Below are 19,746 nucleotides of genomic sequence, written 5' to 3'. Positions count from 1 at the left end.
GAGCCAATGGCAAACCGCGACTATGAACGTTTCATATTTCGCCAGGCGCGCCAGTCGCCGGATGAGTCACTCGACAAATTCTACGCTCGTCTCAAGAACTTAGCGGCCACCTGCGGGTTTCGAGATGAGACGGAGGAGATAAGAGGCCAGATAATACAAGGGTGTGCGTCCGCCAAGCTCAGGGAGAGAATCTTGGAAGAATCCGGTAAACCCCTAGCGGACATCCTGACGATGGGCCGAACGAAGGAACTATCCAAGGCGCGCGCCGCGCACATGGAAGCGGCGCTACAAGTGCCAGTGAAGGCCGAGCCGGTCAATGCTGTGGCAGTCAAGCCGAAACAGAGGTGGCCCCGACGAAAGCCAGCCCCGGCTGCTCAAGAACAGCAGAGGTCCTGTGGATACTGTGGCGGCTCACCCCACGCCCCGGCGGAGTGCCCAGCGAGAGGGACCAAATGCAGAGGGTGTGGACGCTTCAATCACTTTGAGAAAGTGTGCCGTTCGAAGGGTTTCCGAAAGCCCCGCCAGGCCGTGCACACGGTCGAGGAAGGAGGCCCGGGAGCCAGCGACATGGACGACGACGAAGAGGAGGAAAAAGTCATACACCGGGTGCACATGATAGGCACGGCAGCCCGCCGAACCAGGAGACTGCCGCAATGCAGCATCCGAATAGGGTCAGAAGAAGTTACAACAGTGGTAGACACAGGAGCCAGCATCAACATCATGGCCGCTGCTATGCACAAGTCCATGCGCCCACAGCCCCCACTACAACCCTCGACCATCACAGTATTCGCCTATGGACAAGAAGAACCGTTAAAGGTGCGAGGGAAGTTCAGAACGGTGATATCCCATGGGACACGGTCCATCACATCGAACGTCTATGTCACCGACGACGGGCAAGGCATGCTCCTGGGCTGTCGGGCGGCGGAAGACCTGGGAGTGGTAACCTTCGCGTTTGGGGTGCACCAAGAGTCAGTACAACACACTCTGGAGGAGTTCGAGGAAATCTTTCAGGGGATAGGCAAGTTCCGGGGGAAAGAAGTTCACCTACACATCGATCCCACGGTCCAGCCGATAGCACTCCGACATCGCCGCATAGCATTCCACCTCAGGCCACTCGTGGAAGCGGAATTGAAGAAGCTGGAGGCGGCGGGGATCATTGAGAAAGTGTCCGGACCGACCCCGTGGGTGTCGCCAATTGTCGTGGCGAAGAAACCCAAGCAGCCAGGCGCTGTCCGGATATGTGTGGACATGAGGCTCCCGAACGTGGCCATCAAAAGGGAGCGACACATCACCCCTACTATCGATGACATCGTTGGTGAAATGGCCGGCGCCAAGTGGTTCTCAAAGTTGGACCTCCGCTCAGGATATCATCAACTAGTCCTGGATGAGGCGTCACGGAACATAACGACATTCTCCACGCACGTAGGTCTGAGGCGATACACGAGGCTGAGTTTCGGAGTATCGAGCGCTGCGGAGGTGTTCCAGAATGTAATCCAGGAGCTGATCGCGGGGATCCCCGGGGCGCTCAACGTCAGCGATGACATCATGATACACGCCACGACGGTAGCGGAACACAACGAGAGGCTGGTGCAAGTGCTACGACGCATACGAGACGCAGGCCTCACGCTGCATCGGGAGAAGTGCGAATTCCTATGCCGAAAGATCCAGTTCTTCGGCTACATCTTCTCAGCTGATGGCGTCAACCCCGATCCGGACAAGGTCAAAGATATCAAGGAGGCAGCTGCTCCGGCCAATGTCACAGAGGTGAGGAGTTTTCTAGGCATGGTGAATTACTGTGGCAGGTTCATCAAGGATCTAGCGAACCTCACAGCGCCACTGAGAGAGCTCACAAAAGACTCAACCCCCTGGACGTGGAACATTGACCAGAGCAGAGCATTTGAGGAAGTCAAACATGCACTTTCAGAAGCTACGACGCTGGCCTTCTTCGACCCGGCCAAGCTGACACAAATTGCCGTTGATGCTGGTCCGGTCGGGCTGGGCGCGGTCCTGCTGCAGCGAAAGACGGACGCTGAGGAGTGGGCCCCGGTGGCTTTCGCAAGCCGGTCACTCACTGATACGGAGCAGAGGTACTCTCAAATAGAAAAGGAGGCGATCGCCATTCACTGGGGGTGTCGTCACTTCCATTTGTATGTCTATGGCAAACCGTTCGTCGTGACCACCGACCATAAGCCATTGGTCTCCCTGTTTGCAGGCACCTCAACGAAGCCGCCGCCACGGATAGAAAAGTGAATGTTGCAACTGCAGGACTACAACTGCAAGATTGAGTACCAACCGGGTGCGCGTAACCCGGCGGACTACCTCTCTCGCCACCCACGCACAGCCACTCCAAGAGAAGTACAAGAGGCGGCAGAAACGGAAGAATACGTCCGGTGCATTACGGCGCGATCGTGCCCCCGGCCAGTATCCATGGCAAGCCTGTCCCAGGCTACCAGCGAAGACGAGTGCTTACAGAGGGCGAGAGTGGCGGTCCGGGACAACAGTTGGACCCGCGCCCGAGAGGAGTGGAAGAGCCTGACGCCTCAGGCGAAGCAGATAATGGAGAGCTTGTACCACGTGAGGACAGAACTAACGGAAGACGAGACTGGATGCCTGCTGAGAGGCCACCGGCTGGTGATACCGACGTCCCTCACCCAGAGAGTGGTGGATCTAGCCCATATCGGTCACCAGGGTATGGTCAAGACAAAGTCACGGCTCCGAACCAAAGTATGGTTCCCTCTTATGGACGACATTGTGGAGGCAACCGTTCGAGAGTGCCAGGCGTGTCAACTAACCGGTGAAGTGCCCCGGCCGGCCCCTGTGGTGATGGAGCCTCGCCCAAGGAGGCCCTGGTCAAAGATCAGCGTTGACTTCGGCAGCCTGCCTGACGGAAGGCACACCTTGGTGGCCATAGACGATCACTCCAAGTATCCAGAGGTTGAGATACTGACCGTTCTGAGTGCTCAGGAAGTAATCCCGAAGCTCGAAAAGATCATGGCAACACACGGCATCGTCAAAGAGATCAGGACCGACAATGGGTCACCATTTCAGAGTCAAGACTTCGCGGCGTACCTCCAGGCTCTCGGGATTCACCATGGGCGGATCACTCCACGATGGCCTCAAGCGAATGGGGAAGCAGAACGCTTCATGAGGACTCTCAACAAAGTAATACGGATCGCCCACGAAAAGAGCCAGTCTGTAGAACTTGCCATTTTCACATTCCTCCGTAGCTATCGCCAAACGCCCCACTCCATCACGGGAGTGGCTCCCGCCCACTTGCTAATGGGGCGGGTTGTCACCGACTCAATACCACATCACCCCGAATGGCAGCCCGAACCTCCCAATGACAGTGCCATTGACGGGCATAGACGGGGAGCGTTTGCCCAAGCCGACGCCCGCCGGAGGGCGGTGTCCTCCTCGATAGCCCCAGGTGACTATGTACTAATCCGAAACAGGGTGCCAGGGGGCAAGTTTCGTTTGAACTTTGAACCTCAGCCCTGGATGGTGGAGAAAGTTTGAGGCACGTGTGTGACGGCCCGGAAGGGTGCTGAAAGGATAACGAGGAACGTCTCCTTCTTCAAGCAGATTCCCGTGCCCTCCGGAGGGGAGGAACAACGACAGGACAGGGTTTTGCGACGCCAAGACAGAGCCCTAAGGGACATGCCGCGAGAAGAAGGGCTTTCAGGACCCGAGGGTCACGTGAGTGAGAGAGTAGAGCTCACAGGTCAAGGACATGACACCACGCCGCACCGGCCAGAGACCCTGTCGCCTGGAGTCGCAGGCGTACCTGAGGCCGGAGAGACCGACGCCGAGGGTGACTTTGGGAGCGGAGATCAGGACGCTGCCGGGGAGCGTGGCGGAGTGCGATACGACCTGAGGCCGCACCCAGCGCCTTCCTGCCGGTTACGAGACTACGTAAAGTAAGACTGTTCACGTTTTGTTTATGGGCCCGTTAAGCTGCAGAGTGATGGACAAGGCGAGACCTGCCGTCCATGCCGGGGAGTGTAATCACGGACTGTTTGGGTTATACTGTGTTTTGTTTTTGTGTGTTGGGGAGGAATGTAGTGTCGCGATACTAGGCCCTGACGTGACACGCGATGGTGTGCGCGTCAGGGCACGTTGGCTGTACGCAATTGAATAAATATGACGTCACGCAGACGCGGCGGCAGTTAAGCCCCGGGCTGCGGAGACGGCCGGAAAACTAACACAAGTGTCCCTGGTTATTGTGTGCCACGCGCGCTGCAGGCCCCACGCGCCTCACCGTGTAAGTCCCCCAGCGACACCACACTGGAGCTGCGTTTGCATCCCTGACCAGAGCCTCGCATACTGCTGCACGGTGCGTGGGGCTCTCTGCAGCGACTGGCTGCTCTGCCCTTCGCAGTCTATTCCGTTTCACACGACTGCTTTTCAGCCGGCTTCTCGTATCTGACGTACCCTTTCCTAGGAGACTGGCTGATACGCCGTATCTGGGCTACCAGGACAGAGCAGGGAGTGTTTCGAAACATTTCTTAGTATTACATCACTGTTCGTGTGTGAGAATGTCAGATTCCTCTATTGTGTCTTCTTCTAACTCGTTTTTAATTAGAAAGAGGAACATCTCTTTTTACTTATAAAATAGAAACGCGTTTTTCCCCGTTTAAATGCCTTATAATGAGGTCCTTTCAGTATTGTTTTTATTCAGTTTCAAGAATCTCCACAGTTAGTGCTGTGATCACGGTTGATGCTAGCTGCCTCCGTCGTATATCCAATCAAACGGAAATGCCCGTGTTTCTGCACTGAAGTGGCAGAACTGAACTAGGCTTAAATGGATAACTTGCTTTTCTGAATATGTAAATTACTTTGTTCAAGTTAACTGCAACAGGTGATCTCGAGACTGGACCTTAGGACAAAATAGTTGACACCATCATAAGGGAAGGTAAAAAACAAAAAGACAAGTTTACAGGTGTCTATTCTTAGAGGGTCATAGCAGCCTCTAGAGTTCTCCAAGTTGCTTAACCCAACTGAAACAGACGTCCTACTAATCTCACCAAATAATTCTATCCTGCCTGTACGAGAGTGGATGGAAGCCTTTTCCCCACAAGATTGCAAATCATCCATTGTGAAGAATGCCAAATCCCTGGATTTTATCCTCCGCAACTGTCCGACAAAAATCTGTGCCACGGCCAAAAATGCAGGCCTTCAACTCAGACTACTCTGAGGCACTAGGCAGTTCATTCCAGAGCAGGATTTATGTAGTCCAGGCAGTAGTCTTCTCAAGACTTGGCTACAGGAGCGTTCTCCTCTCCTGGCTCCTTAAAGTTCACCTGGCACTCCTGAGGGCATTTCTATACATGGCAGCTCACTTTATGACTAGACGGAAGAAATTCTGTTATATCAATCGTCCTGCTAACTCTTCAGAGGTGCCCCACTGCATAAATAGTATTATTTAATTCTGCCAATATCACTCACAAAGCCCTTCATAAACTCTTCTCCTTCCTATCTAGTTGAAATACTGACTATCTCTGGCATGCAGTACGAGTCAAGGAACTCTGAAACCCTTCTCCTGGGGTCTCCCATATTTTAGCTCCTTTGCACTATGGCCCATGACACGCTGGCTCCGATACTAGGCAGCCGCGGTCCGTGGAGGGAGTTCCGTGGGGCGGTAAGGCAGGGCGGGGGAGGGGCAGGGTGGGGGGTTCTAAAAACCGGAATATGGATAATTACAGGTAAGTAAACAATTAAATAAATAAAACGAATTTCGTTGAATAGAGAAAACATACAACCAATGACCACACAGATAGGCATCTTGATCTTCCCTAAAAAATAACTTTAAAAAAAGGTAAATTGTAAAGCATATTTACTGCCTCTTAGAATTGTTGCAGGTTCCAATTGTCCATTACAATGGATGGCAGGGTGCAGCTACACATTAGTATTGTTCATTCATATGACAAAAACGTTAAAGTAACGGCTGTCCATGCCTGCCATGCCTAACAATCTGTTTGGATATTGCAAATGAACTATCATGGCACCAATTTTGTCCTGATGTTGGACAGCATAGCTATTTGAAACATGTCTCAGCAAGATGTGTAGTTAGAGATTTATTTTGCCTAAACTCTAAAGTAAATCACAGAATTGAATTCAGTATTCTTGTGTAAGGAACATGCCTTATCCATAATTCGAGTAACCATTCATATTAGAACTACTAAATCTTACAATTAGTTAACATTTTTATTAATTGAACATTCATAGTGCATGATAGAGTTCCAGAGGATGATAGTGTTCCAACGCCACTGTGTTTTGTCAGCACCAGGATATATTTTCCTGCTCACTTGTCAGAGAGGCAGAATTCATATGATTTGTAAGTGGTTGATGTTTCAAATGATCATATAAATGAACTAATGTATTGTGGTGAAAGGCTTATGATTGTCTACATTCTTTTAAAAGCTATCCCATTTTACAGACTTTTTCTCTAATATTTCTAAGCCTTTCGAAATATGTAACTTTGCATTTTCTTAAGCCTGAGTGACATTTTCACCTCCTCAAAGGCCTGCCACAGTCATTAGTTATAATTTTCCTTTATAACATATGTGACTTGGCCATGGCAGGAGAATTTCATGATGAGTCTACATTCCAGATTGCTAGTGCATGTACCACCAAACTGATGTTCCTATTGTGGCCAAAAGACCTTCATAGGCTTAGATTAAAGGAATATTGTGTACAACTGAATAGAAACATAGTGGAGACCACCTGCTCCTTGACCATCACGTGAGGTGCATTTATTTAATTTCTTTCAAAAATAAACTCTGGGTGTGGAAGTTTGGTTTTGAAGAATCACAAACTTTGATGAGGGCCACATTAAACATGGTGTCCTCTCGGCAAACTCTCAGTTCCTTCAATAGAGCTGTTGCAGTTGGTCGTTCATAAGGATAGCAGAGTAGATCTCTCCACTGCTCTGGCAGGCCAACAGACCAGTTCCGAAGCTCAAAACCAGGGCTTCAATTTTGTTAAATTACATTTAGATTGAATAAGCAGACCCCAAATAAAGTAACTTATAGGGGTTACTACCAAATTTGCTGTTTCGACTACCTTTGTTTTTCACAATGACTGATTTCAAAGTCTAGTAAGACTTTCTGTATTACTGTTGATGCTTTTTACTAACTCTTTTTCCTGTTATCCAATCATAAATACACTATTGCAGATCAATCAGTCACGGAGGAACACTCAACACAGTTTCTCACAGGAGAGATACTTGTTTCATGATCATTGGCTGATTTATGACAAGGGCTTTTAGTGAGTGTTTAAGCTGAACTGAAGTCTCAGGACCAAGGTGCAATACTAGGGTTCATGCTAAGGTAATAGCCAGCTATTTAGGATTCAGGCAGTACATATCATAATTTAACAATATGTCTGTATTTCGATCTTTTCAGTTTTTTGAGATTCTTGACCGGGTCAATGGACATTTAAGACCACAGTATCATGATGTACAGAAACTGGCAGTGGGTTGACGAGCTACGCGCGTTTTGGCATTGCCTTCATCACGACTCTGTCCTATACGTGCGTTTCGGCATTGCCTTCATCAGGACTCCGTCCTAGTAATCACTGAATGAAATGGAAAACATTGTTAAGCAATGGAAATATATCTGCCTGCATGTTTCCTTTGATAAGTAAGTTATATTAAAAGAGAACAGGTAACTGGAAGAATAGTTAAAAATGGCACTTGTTGGATGTTTTTGATGTGAAAATGAAAGTGAGAGTGCTCCCTACCCGGGATGTCGATATGTGCAACCAATAACGATGAACACAGCATGGAACCCGTAGTGAATAGGTGCTCAACATGCAAGGAAATGTGGTGAGAAATAGATAGTGAACAGCAGCCACATACATACTTACTTCTAATACTACTTAAATCCACTCGTACTGAGGAAATTAATGGCAGGTAATAATGTATATCTTACCTGTAATTTCATAGGTTGTCAAAAGAGATGACCAATCTTAAACCAAAGGAAAAGAGGAGGAACAAGTAGGTCTCTGTCCTAAATGGAAGCCCAGTGGTAGACCTACCTTGCACCGCTGCTATTTGGAGAGCAGACACAATACTACGTGTGTCTAGTATCCCGCTGTAACTGATGAGGCGTGTTCTTACAAACATTAGGTTGGCCTCTAAACCTGCGGGTACAGTCCCCGTAGGACCACTGAGTGGTAGGTAGTTTTTCACCTCACCATTAGGTGTAGATAGTTTCCTTTCCATTTGGTCCTGAGGAAATGCAACATGTCGACCATCTAGGAGTAGAGCGCTTTTCTGACACATTATAGCCAAATAGTCGCCTCTCCTAATCCTTATTTTAACCAGGCGGGGATCCTTCCAGAATAAAGTTTATTTAGAGGATTCCCTCCCCTGTTTTATCTTGCACATCCACCATTACATCTACACGCACTAGGCCCCTCACACCCACGGCACCTAAACAGCAACTGTAAAGAGCCCCTTTATGGGTGCCCATCGGGTATTGCAGCGCCGACCCAACGAGGAGCAGGCCCATATGATGAAGCATGACACCTAGCTTGCTGGGTGTGTGAGGGCCCTAGTTCCGAAAGGAAGAATTCCCTCCTCCTTCGAGGACAACCTATAAACGTGATATCACATAAACTCTCTTACTGTGTTCTGTGACCCACTGAGGAACTTCGTACTCATTTCTTGTTGTATAGGATTGGGGCAAGCGTCATGTTACAGGGGTATAGCTACTTCCTAGAAATGTTTGCTGCGCCTATACGTAATCAGACATTAACGATCCTAAGCCCTATTCAATAAAGGCAAATCCTCACTATGGAGGAAGGGCAGAGGCAAATTACTCGCGCATCCCATGACTTGGGGATGGATATGGTCATGGCGTAGTGCAGGGAAGTCGCACGAGTCCCACCAGGGGGGAACAAACCTACAACAGAGAGTGTCCTTACCTCCAGACGTGTTAGATGTCGGTCCCCTCATGCTACATGAAGTTACTTGCTTCTGACTCGGCTTTTAAATACACGTCGTCCTGGGGTTGCCTGAGCCGGGAAGCTATTTCCAATTCCGTGGCAGAAGTTTCGCATAGATTACGGACTACGTTTCATGGGCGCCATGTTGGAAAGGGAAAGAGATGACTCCTATCAACTACCTTTTGTTGGTCAGGTTCAAATATGATTAATTGATTAATTGATTTATTGATTACAGTTACATAGCACACATTACATTGACCTCTCTTGGCACTGAAATATATCTCGCCTGTACAAGGACCAGGGGAAGTACACACACGCACCCACGCACGCACAAACATACTTCATTATGTATAGGAGGGTTATTAATCAAACAAATAAATGAAAATATAGAGTATTACAAACATACTGACAAAATACGACAAACACTTCTGAGCTCAGTGAATACTGCTGTTTTTCACGTGAACGGAAAAAGCTGAATTCTATTTAACTAACGATTCCAGGGGCATATTATCAAGGGCTGGCGATAACATTATTGCCACTTTAGCGTCTTTTTTCGGCCGAAAAGCGGCGATAATTTGATCGCATTATCAACAAGGACACGCTAGCGCGTGTTTCCGGTTGTCAGCACGCTTCGCATTGTTAATGAGATGCAAAGGAGGCGTGCCTGACAAAACTCCATAGGAAAATATCGCTAACCCAGCTTCATGATATCATCAACGAGGGGTCGCGATATTTGAAATTGCGTTAGCTATGCCTTAGTGCAGGAATTTAACGTCTGTCCCGAGGGGTGTCATTACCACCACCAAGCCATGCCTTCTTAGGACCAACTACACCCCAAGAGGGTGCAGAATTGGAGGCGGGCGTATGTCCCTGCTGAAGCGGGACGGCTAAGTTCTCTATTCCGTTGTTTGGTTTAAAAATGAAGGACGCGCTACTGATCGGCACGCCGGGGGCGTGGTTGGGCGTAGTCGCCTCCTGGGCTATGTTGCAGAGCTCTCGGCTATAGACGGAAGGAGGGCTGCTCATTGCTCATAGACGTGGCTGGTGTCCCTGCTACAGCTGGACTGCCACGTACGTGGATCTGTTTATTGGTATGGGCGACCAGAATCCCGGGGGCATGGTGGTGCACATGATATCTTGGAGAGCCTCGTCTATTTTGAGGAGGGTTTCTCTTCAAATGGTGGCATGGCTGGTGTCCCCTATATTGGGACTGACACACCGTGCCGTTTCTTAAAAAAAACACATTTGTAGAAGGGCCGATATGGCCTGAGTCGCGAGGGAGCCTGATTGAGATTTTTATGTCATGTGGGAGGTTTTTTTTTCTCCTCCTGATTGCAGGGTAGGACATGCACTTTGATTGACAGGCGGAGTGGTGTGTTGCCTCCTTCTGTGTAGCAATTGGTCAGTGGGCGTCTTGGGAAAAAGGTGGTTTTAGTGTTGATTGGTTTGAGTTCAGACCAATTAGCTATATTATATAGGTATGGTAATTAATATGACTTCTGACTCGTCATGGATGGGGTTAAGAGGTCTGAGAAGTGTAAGCACTTGTAGGAGGAGGTGGTTGCTGAGCCTTCTGCTGCACCTTTATTAGCGGATGTCCAAAGGATGATTGAGGTCGCTCCTTCTGCTGCCTTTCAGGCTAGAGAATCCCTGGGGCAAAGAAGCACTAATTAGATACCTCTGTTCCTACTGATCCTGACTGTGATTTAGAGGAAGAGGTCAAAGGTCGGTTTATTCATGAGGCTGAGCTTTGCAATATTTTGCAACAAGTTCGGGACAATTTGGGTTTTCCTGATCGCTTGGTAGCAGAGGAGTCTGAAGATTTCTTTGCCAATTATCAGAAACAGGAGTGTGAATGTCTTCCTATCCCTAAGTCTGTCCGAAATGTACTGGAAGGGGAATGGAAGGATGTAGATAAACATGCCTTTCTCCGGTTCCTGGCTAAACATTATCAATTACAAGCGTTTTTGGATTAATTCCCATCTGTAGTTAAGGTTGATTCCCTGTTGGCAGACCTTTCTTCACAGAGCCTTGTTGTACCCGAGGATGCAGTACCTTCAGATCCTGGAGATAAGCTGGTTGAAGGGACTTTGAAAAAGTCTTGTGCATCTTCCAACCTGGCTGTTAGACCTGCAGCATATACCAGTTATCCGATCCAGTCACTGCTGAAAGACTGTCGAAGCATTTAAGAGCAGCTGCTTCAGGAGGAGGATCCCTCTGAGTCCTTGTCTATATTGCTGCAGCAGTTGCGTTTATTGTCCGATTTGTCGTTTGATTCCCGTAGTGCTTCGGCTACCGCTGCTGGGGCCTTGGTGGTGGCTAGGCGACAGTTATGGCTTAAGCCTTGGAAAGCAGAGGCGGCTCAAAATAATGCACTCATGAAGATTCCATTCACAGGCTCCAAACTGTTTGGGGATCCCTTGGAAGCTATGATTAAGAAAACAGCGGAGGAAAGAAGTTGTTAGCTCCTCGCCGGCCTCCTCAGAAGGGAAAGTTTGCTGGCTATAAGCGGGTGTTTGGCCCGGCATTTCAGTCAAAAATGGCCACTCAGCCCTCTCGTGTTAGGGGAAGTGGCCAGGGTGTCCCTTCCTTCCATAAATCCTGGGGTGAACAGGGAAAATCGGGAACATCCAGTCACTCTAAATCATGATTATCTGTGTTTTGGGAGGAGGGCCCAGTTGGCAGTCACCTCAGGAACGTTTTGCCAGTCTGGGAAGAGTTTGTGAGGGATCAGTGGGTCCTGCAGATTGTCAGACTGGGGTATTGTATAGATTTTGTGGAGCCCCCCGTGGAAGTTTTCCGTGCCACCCCTGTCCCCAGTTTGCCAGAAAAAAAATCGGGCTCTGTTGGATGCGGTTCAGGACTTGTTGAACAAGGGGGGCATTGTGGGGGTCCCTGTGGACAACAGGGGGAGGGGGCTTACTCTATCCTGTTTCTGATCAGGAAACCAAATGGTGATTGCCGACCTACGTTGGATTTAAAAGCAGTGAATTTGTGCATTTCTCACCGGTCCTTCAAGATGGTGACACTTTAGTTGATTCTGCCCTTCCTTTAAGTGGGAGACTTTCTCACGTCTATGGATCTGAAGGACACATATTTTCATGTGCCTATTCACAGGGACTCGCAGCAGTTTCTGAGGTTGTGTGTGGCGGCGAACATTTCTACTTTCAGGTACTGACCTTTGGTCTCTCGGCTTCGCCTAGGGTGTTTACAAAGGTGTTGGCTCCCTCGTTTAGGTTGTTACATGTACTGGGGATCCAGGTGTTTCCGTACTTGGATGACTGGTTGATTTCTTCCTCTTCTTTCCCTAAGGCTCAGTCGCATACTCAGGATGTTTGCTGTCTCCTGCAGAAGTTCGGGTGGATTCTGAACTTGGAAAAGTTCCGTTTGATCCTCAATCAGGAACTGCTGTTCATTGGAGGGGTCATCAACACGATGGTGGGGAAGGTGTTCCCTTCCGAACCTCGCAGGGTGACTCTTGTGAAGAACTAAAGAAGGTTTTGGCCTTGCCTGCTTCCACAGCTCAATAGGGATTGAGGATGTGGGGTAAGAGTGGTCTCATACGCTGATGACACCCAGTTGGTGTTTTCTTTTAAAGATCATGATGAGGCGGCATTTGATAGTTTCAAGATCTGTCTGAACAATATCTCATCTTGGATGACGGACGGTTGCCTGAAATTAAATGCGGACAAAATGGAGGTACTGTTTTTTAATCAACCTTCTCCACGGTCCGATCTCTGGTGGCCATCAGAGTCAAACCCTCCACCCATCCTGGTCACCGTATTTAGAAATCCTGGCTTTAAGTTTGATTCCAGTCTCTCAGGCAAAGCTCAAATTGGTCAAGTCTCCGCTTCTTGTTTCTGGAAACTGAAAGCTCTGAGAAGATTCTGATATCTTTTGCCTATGGACTGCTGGGAAACGGTGGTTCATTCACTGATTACGTCCCAGATTGACTACGCCAATAGAATGTACCTGGGTCTTCCTGTCTACTTGATTAAAAAACTGCAAACTATTCAGAATTCCGTGGCTAGGCTCATTAGGAATGTGCCGCTCCGCCACCCTATCGCCCCCCATTTGTGCAGCCTTCAAAAGAAGAATAGAATTCAAGGCTCTGACCTTGGCCTTTAGAGCGTCCAGAAACAAGGGCCCTGGATATCTGAAGCAGAGATTGTGGAAGTATCACTAGACCAGGGCCTTATGATCCAATCATCAGGAACTGCTCCAGATTCCCCGTTTCCGCAAAGTTAGGCTGGGTGGGCGTGCTTTCTCCCTGCCAACCCATCTTCGTAAAGCTGAGTCAGAAATCAAGTTCAGGAGGGCTCTGAAAACCTGGCTATTTGATCTTCCCTAGCGGTATTTGTTTCCGCTTCCCTTACCTATCTGTCGTATCTGCACTAGCCCCAGGACACCACCGTGGGTGGTAGCCGCACGCTCTACAAATGCAATGGAATGGAATGGAATGGAGGGGTGATGGCAGGTACAGTCATGAATGCTCATTGGGCCAGGTTACACTTATACCCCCTGGTGAATCACATCCTACGCTGTTGGTGTCCGAGGTCTCAGGTTTACGAACAGTTGATTCCGGGTGGGCCGAGTGTCTCCCAGGAGTTGGCCTGGTGGTTGGATATGGGTAATCTGAACGGGGGTTCTCTATTTGTGCTCCAGGACAGGCTGGTTCTGATGGCAGATGCCAGTGAGCTGATTTAGGAGACTGTTCAGGGGATCTGGTCGGTCCAGGAGGCTCAGATGTCTTCCAACTGGAGGGAGTTGAATTCCATCCAGTTGGCCCTGGTTCATTTTCTTCCTTGGGTCCTGCAGAGGGATGTTCTGTTGAGGACAGAGAACCACTGTTGTGGTGCGCTAAGTCAACCACCCGGGGAGTGCGAAAGTAGCTTTGCTAAACTTATCAGCTCAGCAGATTTGCCAGTGTGCCGAAATTAATTTGTTGTCACTGAGGGTGTTGTATCTGCCGGGGGTGTTGAACTCGGAAGCGGATCGTTTGAGGAGGTTGCTTCCCTCCCTGTCGGAAATGTGTTTGGTTGAAATGTGTTTGGGGTCCTCATGCAGAAGTTTGAGGTGCCCTGGGTGGACCTGTTTGCAACTCCTGAGAACGTCTTAAGGGAGAGGTTTTGCCCTCTGTGCCCGTCGGAGACTGTTTGAGTGTGGATGCTCTGTCCTTTTAGTGGGAGACGGGGTTGATGAATGCTTTTCCTTCAGTTGCTTTAATTCAAAGGGTTCTTCTGAAGGTCAAGGTGGACAGGGCCTCTGTGATCCTGGTAGCTCCGGCCTGGAACATGCGGCCTTGGTTTCCTCTGTGGTTACAGTTGGCAGTGGGGCCTTGCTGTAAACTTGCCATGGACCCCTGTCCTCTGGCGTTTCCAGGTCTGTCTCGGGAGTGTCTGATCCAGTTGCAACTAGCGGGCTGGCTGTTGAAAGGATGAACCTGATGGCTCTGGCTTGTTCCCCTGAGGTGGCTTTCATTATTCAACAATCTCGTAGGCCTTCTACCCTAAAAATGTATGGCAAGCATTGGGTTTCCTTTCAGGGTTGGTGTTCTGATAAGGTCTGGTCTGCCTTGACTGATGATCCTGTGCATGTTTTGGACTTTGTGAAGGATGGTTTTGATTTAGGCTTGGCGTTTTTTTCTTTGGGGGCTCAGTGGCTGGCTGTGAGGGCTTTTCTGGGTCCTGCCTGTGATGCTGTTGTGCCTTCAGTGTCCCGGCTCTTGAGGAGATGTTTTCTCAAAAAGCCTGTTGTTATGTTCTTGACACCTGGTTGGGATCTGCCTTTGGTGTTGAGGACATTGGAGTCTCCTCCATTTGAGCCTCTGGAGGAGGTTTTCCTGAGGTTTCTGACCATCAAGGTTGTTTTCCTGGTGGCTATTACCTCAACCAGGTGGGTCGGGGAATTGGGCTCCTGGCTTTGTTCTGAGCCTTTTTTGAAGTGCTATCCAGATAGTGTGATTCTCCAGCCTGACCCTTATTTTGTTCCTAAGGTTCCCTCCTCTTTTCACTGCTCAGAGTAGCTGGTGTTGCCTGTTTTGTGTCCTGAGCCTCAGTCTGAGGATGAGGTGCGGCTGCACCATTTGGATGTTAAGCGCGCTCTTGGGGGGTGTATTTGGTTCGTACCCACCAGTTTCGTGAAGTGGATTCCCTTTTTGTTACTTTTGGCCTGGCAGGTCAAGTCTGAAGCCTTCTATTGCTACTCTCAGTAGGTGGCTGAGGTTGGCTATCTTGGCGGCTCCTGAGTCCAGGGGGGTGCCGGTACCTAGGTCTGTGCAGGGACGGTCGACTCAAGGGATGGCTGCTTCCTGGGCTTGTTTGCAGGGGGCTTCCATGGCGGAGATCTGCAAGGCCACCTCTTGGAGTGCTCCTCACACCTTCATGTCCAATTATCGCTTAGCGGTAGGTGGTGTTGGTTCTGCCAATTGTGGTGACACTGTGTTGCTTCTATCCATGGGGTGTAACTTTGCTGCTTCTTGGGCTAATAAAGTCTGTCTGCAGCTCTGTTGTTGAAGCCGATTATTGCATGGGTATCTGCGCATAAGGACTTTGACGGGGAGCTCTGGCGAGGAGGTAATGACCGGTTACTTACTGGTAATATTCATTACTCCAAGTCTCAGACCTCCCCGTCACAGTCCTGGTTCCGATCCCTCCCTCCCTGTTTCAGCTTCTTGTGCTTTGTGGTAGAGGATACTGGAAGGTAAGGTCAGGGGTTATGTGCCATAGAATGTGGGCATGGCCTGGAGGGTAGGGATGGGACCCGGGGAGTTTCAGCTCAGGATGTCTGCAGGAAGGAGCTGTCGCTCATGTGTGAAAGGACTGTGACAGGGAGGTCTAAGACAGGGAGTAATGAATATTACTGGTAAGTAACCGGTCATTTCTCTCCAAGAAAATTATCAGAATTTTGCTCAAGTAACTTACCTTCAATGGTAGGAAAAGGAACAGATCATCACCAAATGTGGTGGGTGTTTAGGGGAAGGAATTTTTCCAAAAGAAAACAAGTTTTGCGTGGGCTGCATTTTCCCAGCGTGAAATTAAACACAGTACAATATCACAGTTATTTAATGAGAGCACAAGGAATATGTCAGCTGATATTCCTGTACAATGGCCACAAATTAAGGCTCATATGTACTGGCAAGCAGAGTGTTTTTATCCATGTCTACCTTTATTTCTACCTGATTTTTGGCTAACAGACTAAGGTGTATATTCACAAGAACGTGTGATAAACAGCACCAAAAAATGCTAACGCAACTTTACATATCGCAGCCCATTGCGGGAAAATAACCCCATGTCAAAGTGGAATTCACAACTAGGGGTGGGCGGAATTTGCGAAATCCACTTTCGCAAATTATCGCGAAAATGTTTAAAATTATCGCAAACAAGCGGAAATATCGCGAAGATGCGGAATTTTTTTTCCCGCATGTTCGCGAGATTTTCTGCATGGTTGCGGGTCGCCAACTTACCCATGTGGTTGCTCGCAGGTGCGGCCATCTTGTTTTGAGTTGTCTCGCGGTGCATGACCGCGAGAAGAAAGACGTGATCGCGCGATGCATGACGTCACTGCGGGCGCAAACTGTCGCGAGACAGCGCAAATGGCTAAAAACAATCCAACATCTCATGGAGAACGCGACCGGATCAAGAAAACTTGTCGGCGAACGCAGGGATTCAGGTAAGGCGATCGCGTGCGCGCGAGAATGTATTATTTTACAGCGCGAGCAAGAAACAAATTAGCGGAGTACCATGGATGCACCCTGACCGACTGCAGAGGACAACATGTACACCACAACATCCAAGCACCATGGAAGAACAGAACCGACAGCCACACCGCATGAAAGAGACCAGTGGCAGACAAATCAGAGTCGCAGGACCGACTCGCCCACCATGCAGCATACACACATAAGCAGAAGTGCACCTCGACATTGACAACATCTCGGTACAAACAGCAACACCTCCACAACAGAACACAGGACACAACTGGTTTCGCAATTGTGAACAACATGGCAAATCACATCTGTAACCGCAGGTAAATGTAACATGACAATGTACAAGTACAACCTGTAATCTGCAAATATGTTTTAATCACACATGCAGTACAATTGGATATCTTCTATTGTCCCATGATTGGCATGGACAGCTACAATGTGACATGCTCATGAGAAGTAAGTGTCAATGATGGTGTTCCTACGGGCCATTCCTGCCGCAGCTGCTGTGAGATGTGGGCCACCTGCCTCATCGTCACCATCATCGTCCGGTACCTCTGGAACTGGGATCCATGGGGCATTGGTGGAAACACAGATGTTGTGCAACAAACAACATGCAACGATCATCTTGCACACGATGTCCGGTCTGGACAGGAGCTTTCCACCTGTGATGTCCAGGCACCTGAAACGTGACTTCAACACACCAAATGTGCGTTCAACGATGCCCCTGCTGCGTTAGTGGGCCGCATTGTACTGCCTCTGGGCGGGTGTGTTCGGGTCTCGGAGGGGTGTCATCATCCAAGGGCAGAGTGCATATCCTTGATCACCTGTGACAGTGCAGGGAGAAAAGACTCAATACTTGGTTCGGCAGGATGTGATGGCATGCCCACTAATATAGTGACGCCTGTGCTGGCTGTGTGTGAGGTGAGTGTAAGCCAGCCCTCAGGGAGTAGCTGGTGCTGGCAACAACTCCAACAGTCATCAGGCACTCAGAAATGCAATGTCAGAACTACAAGGGGGATTGACCCGAGTCGCATAGGGCTAGTGGCCCCGAATGCACAGCGGCCGACGCAGGCCAACCACCACGGGACGCTGACCTGCGAGAGACTGGGGCAGGATCATGAGGTCACAACAGGGCCTCACATATGTCATGGGTGCCTTTCGCGGAGTGTCACGGGGGAGAATGGGAGGCCTACCCCCAGGGCATGATGCAGAGGGTACATGCCAGCTGTGTCCGGCAACAGGGCGGCTATGAATGACACAGACCCAGGCCATACACCAAATCTGTTCCTGTCCTTTGCTGATGACAACCCCAAGCCCACACCACCACGGGACGCTGACCTGCGAGAGACTGGGGCAGGATCATGAGGTCACAACAGGGCCTCACATATGTCATGGGTGCCTTTCGCGGAGTGTCACGGGGGAGAATGGGAGGCCTACCCCCAGGGCATGATGCAGAGGGTACATGCCAGCTGTGTCCGGCAACAGGGCGGCTATGAATGACACAGACCCAGGCCATACACCAAATCTGTTCCTGTCCTTTGCTGATGACAACCCCAAGCCCACAGGCTCAGACACCAACCTCTGGAGGATGACGGTCACTCATGGCGCACAGGGTCAGTGGCACCACGTTTCGCAGGCCTGCGATATGGAACTATGCCTCACTGATCGAAGGGAGTCTTGTGCTGTGTCCGCTGCCGCGGACTTGGGGTCACTGCCATTCAGGACTCAGGACACTGTTCCACATGTGGGACCTACTGGGCTGAGGAGGACGTGGGTGGAGCATGTAAATTAGTAAGGAGTGATGTCGACCAGCGTTGGGAGGGCCAGCGAGGGTCTACGGAGGCTGCAGTGGTCGCAGGACTCGGGCTTGGTGCTTGCACGGGTACGTGTTGGGCCCTCTTTGACACACGAAGGTGTCAGCAGGTGAGCAGTACGGCACTGGGGCGGGCAGGCCTGGTCTGGGTATCAGCATCCTGGGGTGCAGCAGGCACACAGGGTCGCAGGCCCCGCTGCTCATGGCGTCAGGCTCGTGGCAGACCACGAGGCGCCTCACTGTCAGTGACGTTGGCCTTCCCGGGAGTGAACGACGCTCTGCGCAACCTGGTTTTTGTCCACACCCCTGCGCAGCCCTGGTGTACTCAGGGGCAACCCACTGCGCTCATGCACACGGGGGGGACGCAGCATGCGACACTTCCGCTATCTGTCCCACAGCCTGGGGTGACATGGTTGCGTCCACTGCTCACTATTCTCCTGTCCGCAACAGTTGTGGTCAGCATGGACATATCAGTTGTTTGCATTCCCATGTCTGTCCTGCACATCCATGCCTCACTTCTCGTTGTGGACATTCTCACTCACAGGTCACTTGCATCCTCGCACATGGCTGCATTCCGAATCTCCACACGTTCAGCTGTTGTGTGGCTGTGGTGCCATGTAATGTCTGTATTGGGTGCTGGGGTAGCCCAGGATGACCATGGAGTGGTGTAATCGTGTGTGGTAGGTGGTCGTGTAGTTTGATGTGGTTTGGTCACATGTGCATTCCCACAGTTGTGCGTTGTGTGTTGGTGGCTTTGGGGTGTGTGATGTGTTGATTTGGCACTTACCAACGAGTAGTCCCGTTCCATAGGTGCCATCCTGGAAGCGCTGGTTGATTATAGACTGTCGGAAGATGAAGGAATCATGCACACTGCCTGGGTAGTTGGCGACGACATTGGTGAAGAGTCCCCGTTGGTCCACTATTGCCTGCACATTGATGGAATGTTGATGCTTTCGGTTGCGGTAGTGGTGTGCAGTATCCGCAGGCGGCACAAGTGGGACATGTGTGCAGTTGATTGCCCCCAACACGGCCGGGAATCCGGCTATGGCGTAGAAGCCTTGCTTTGTCTCTAGATGTTCCTGCGCAGTGTTGGGGAAGTGAAGGTACTGGGGTATGAAGCTGAGGATGGCATCCAGGACAGGTGTGATGAACTTTGATAGGGCTGGCTGTGAGACCCCTCCGACTCTGGCAGTTGTTGGTTGGAAGGTACCAAAGGTCAACAGGTGCAGTACAGCCAGCAGCTTTGTCTGCGGAGGGATGTTGGTTCTTCGCTGTGTTG

At 50.0% G+C, this 19,746-nt stretch overlaps 1 protein-coding gene across 1 annotated transcript in view; it reads left to right on the top strand.

Annotated features, from left to right (window-relative positions):
- Positions 1–19,746, top strand: part of ARHGAP28 (Rho GTPase activating protein 28) — a 1,146,988-nt gene that overhangs the window by 15,356 nt on the left and 1,111,886 nt on the right. The window lies entirely within an intron of this gene.

The sequence above is a fragment of the Triturus cristatus genome, chromosome 5_1 (genome assembly GCF_964204655.1).
Source record: "Triturus cristatus chromosome 5_1, aTriCri1.1, whole genome shotgun sequence".
In the NCBI taxonomy this organism is placed as follows: domain Eukaryota; kingdom Metazoa; phylum Chordata; class Amphibia; order Caudata; family Salamandridae; genus Triturus; species Triturus cristatus.
The sequence above is the reverse complement of the archived record's forward strand: the minus strand, read 5'-3'. Positions and strand labels throughout refer to the sequence as shown.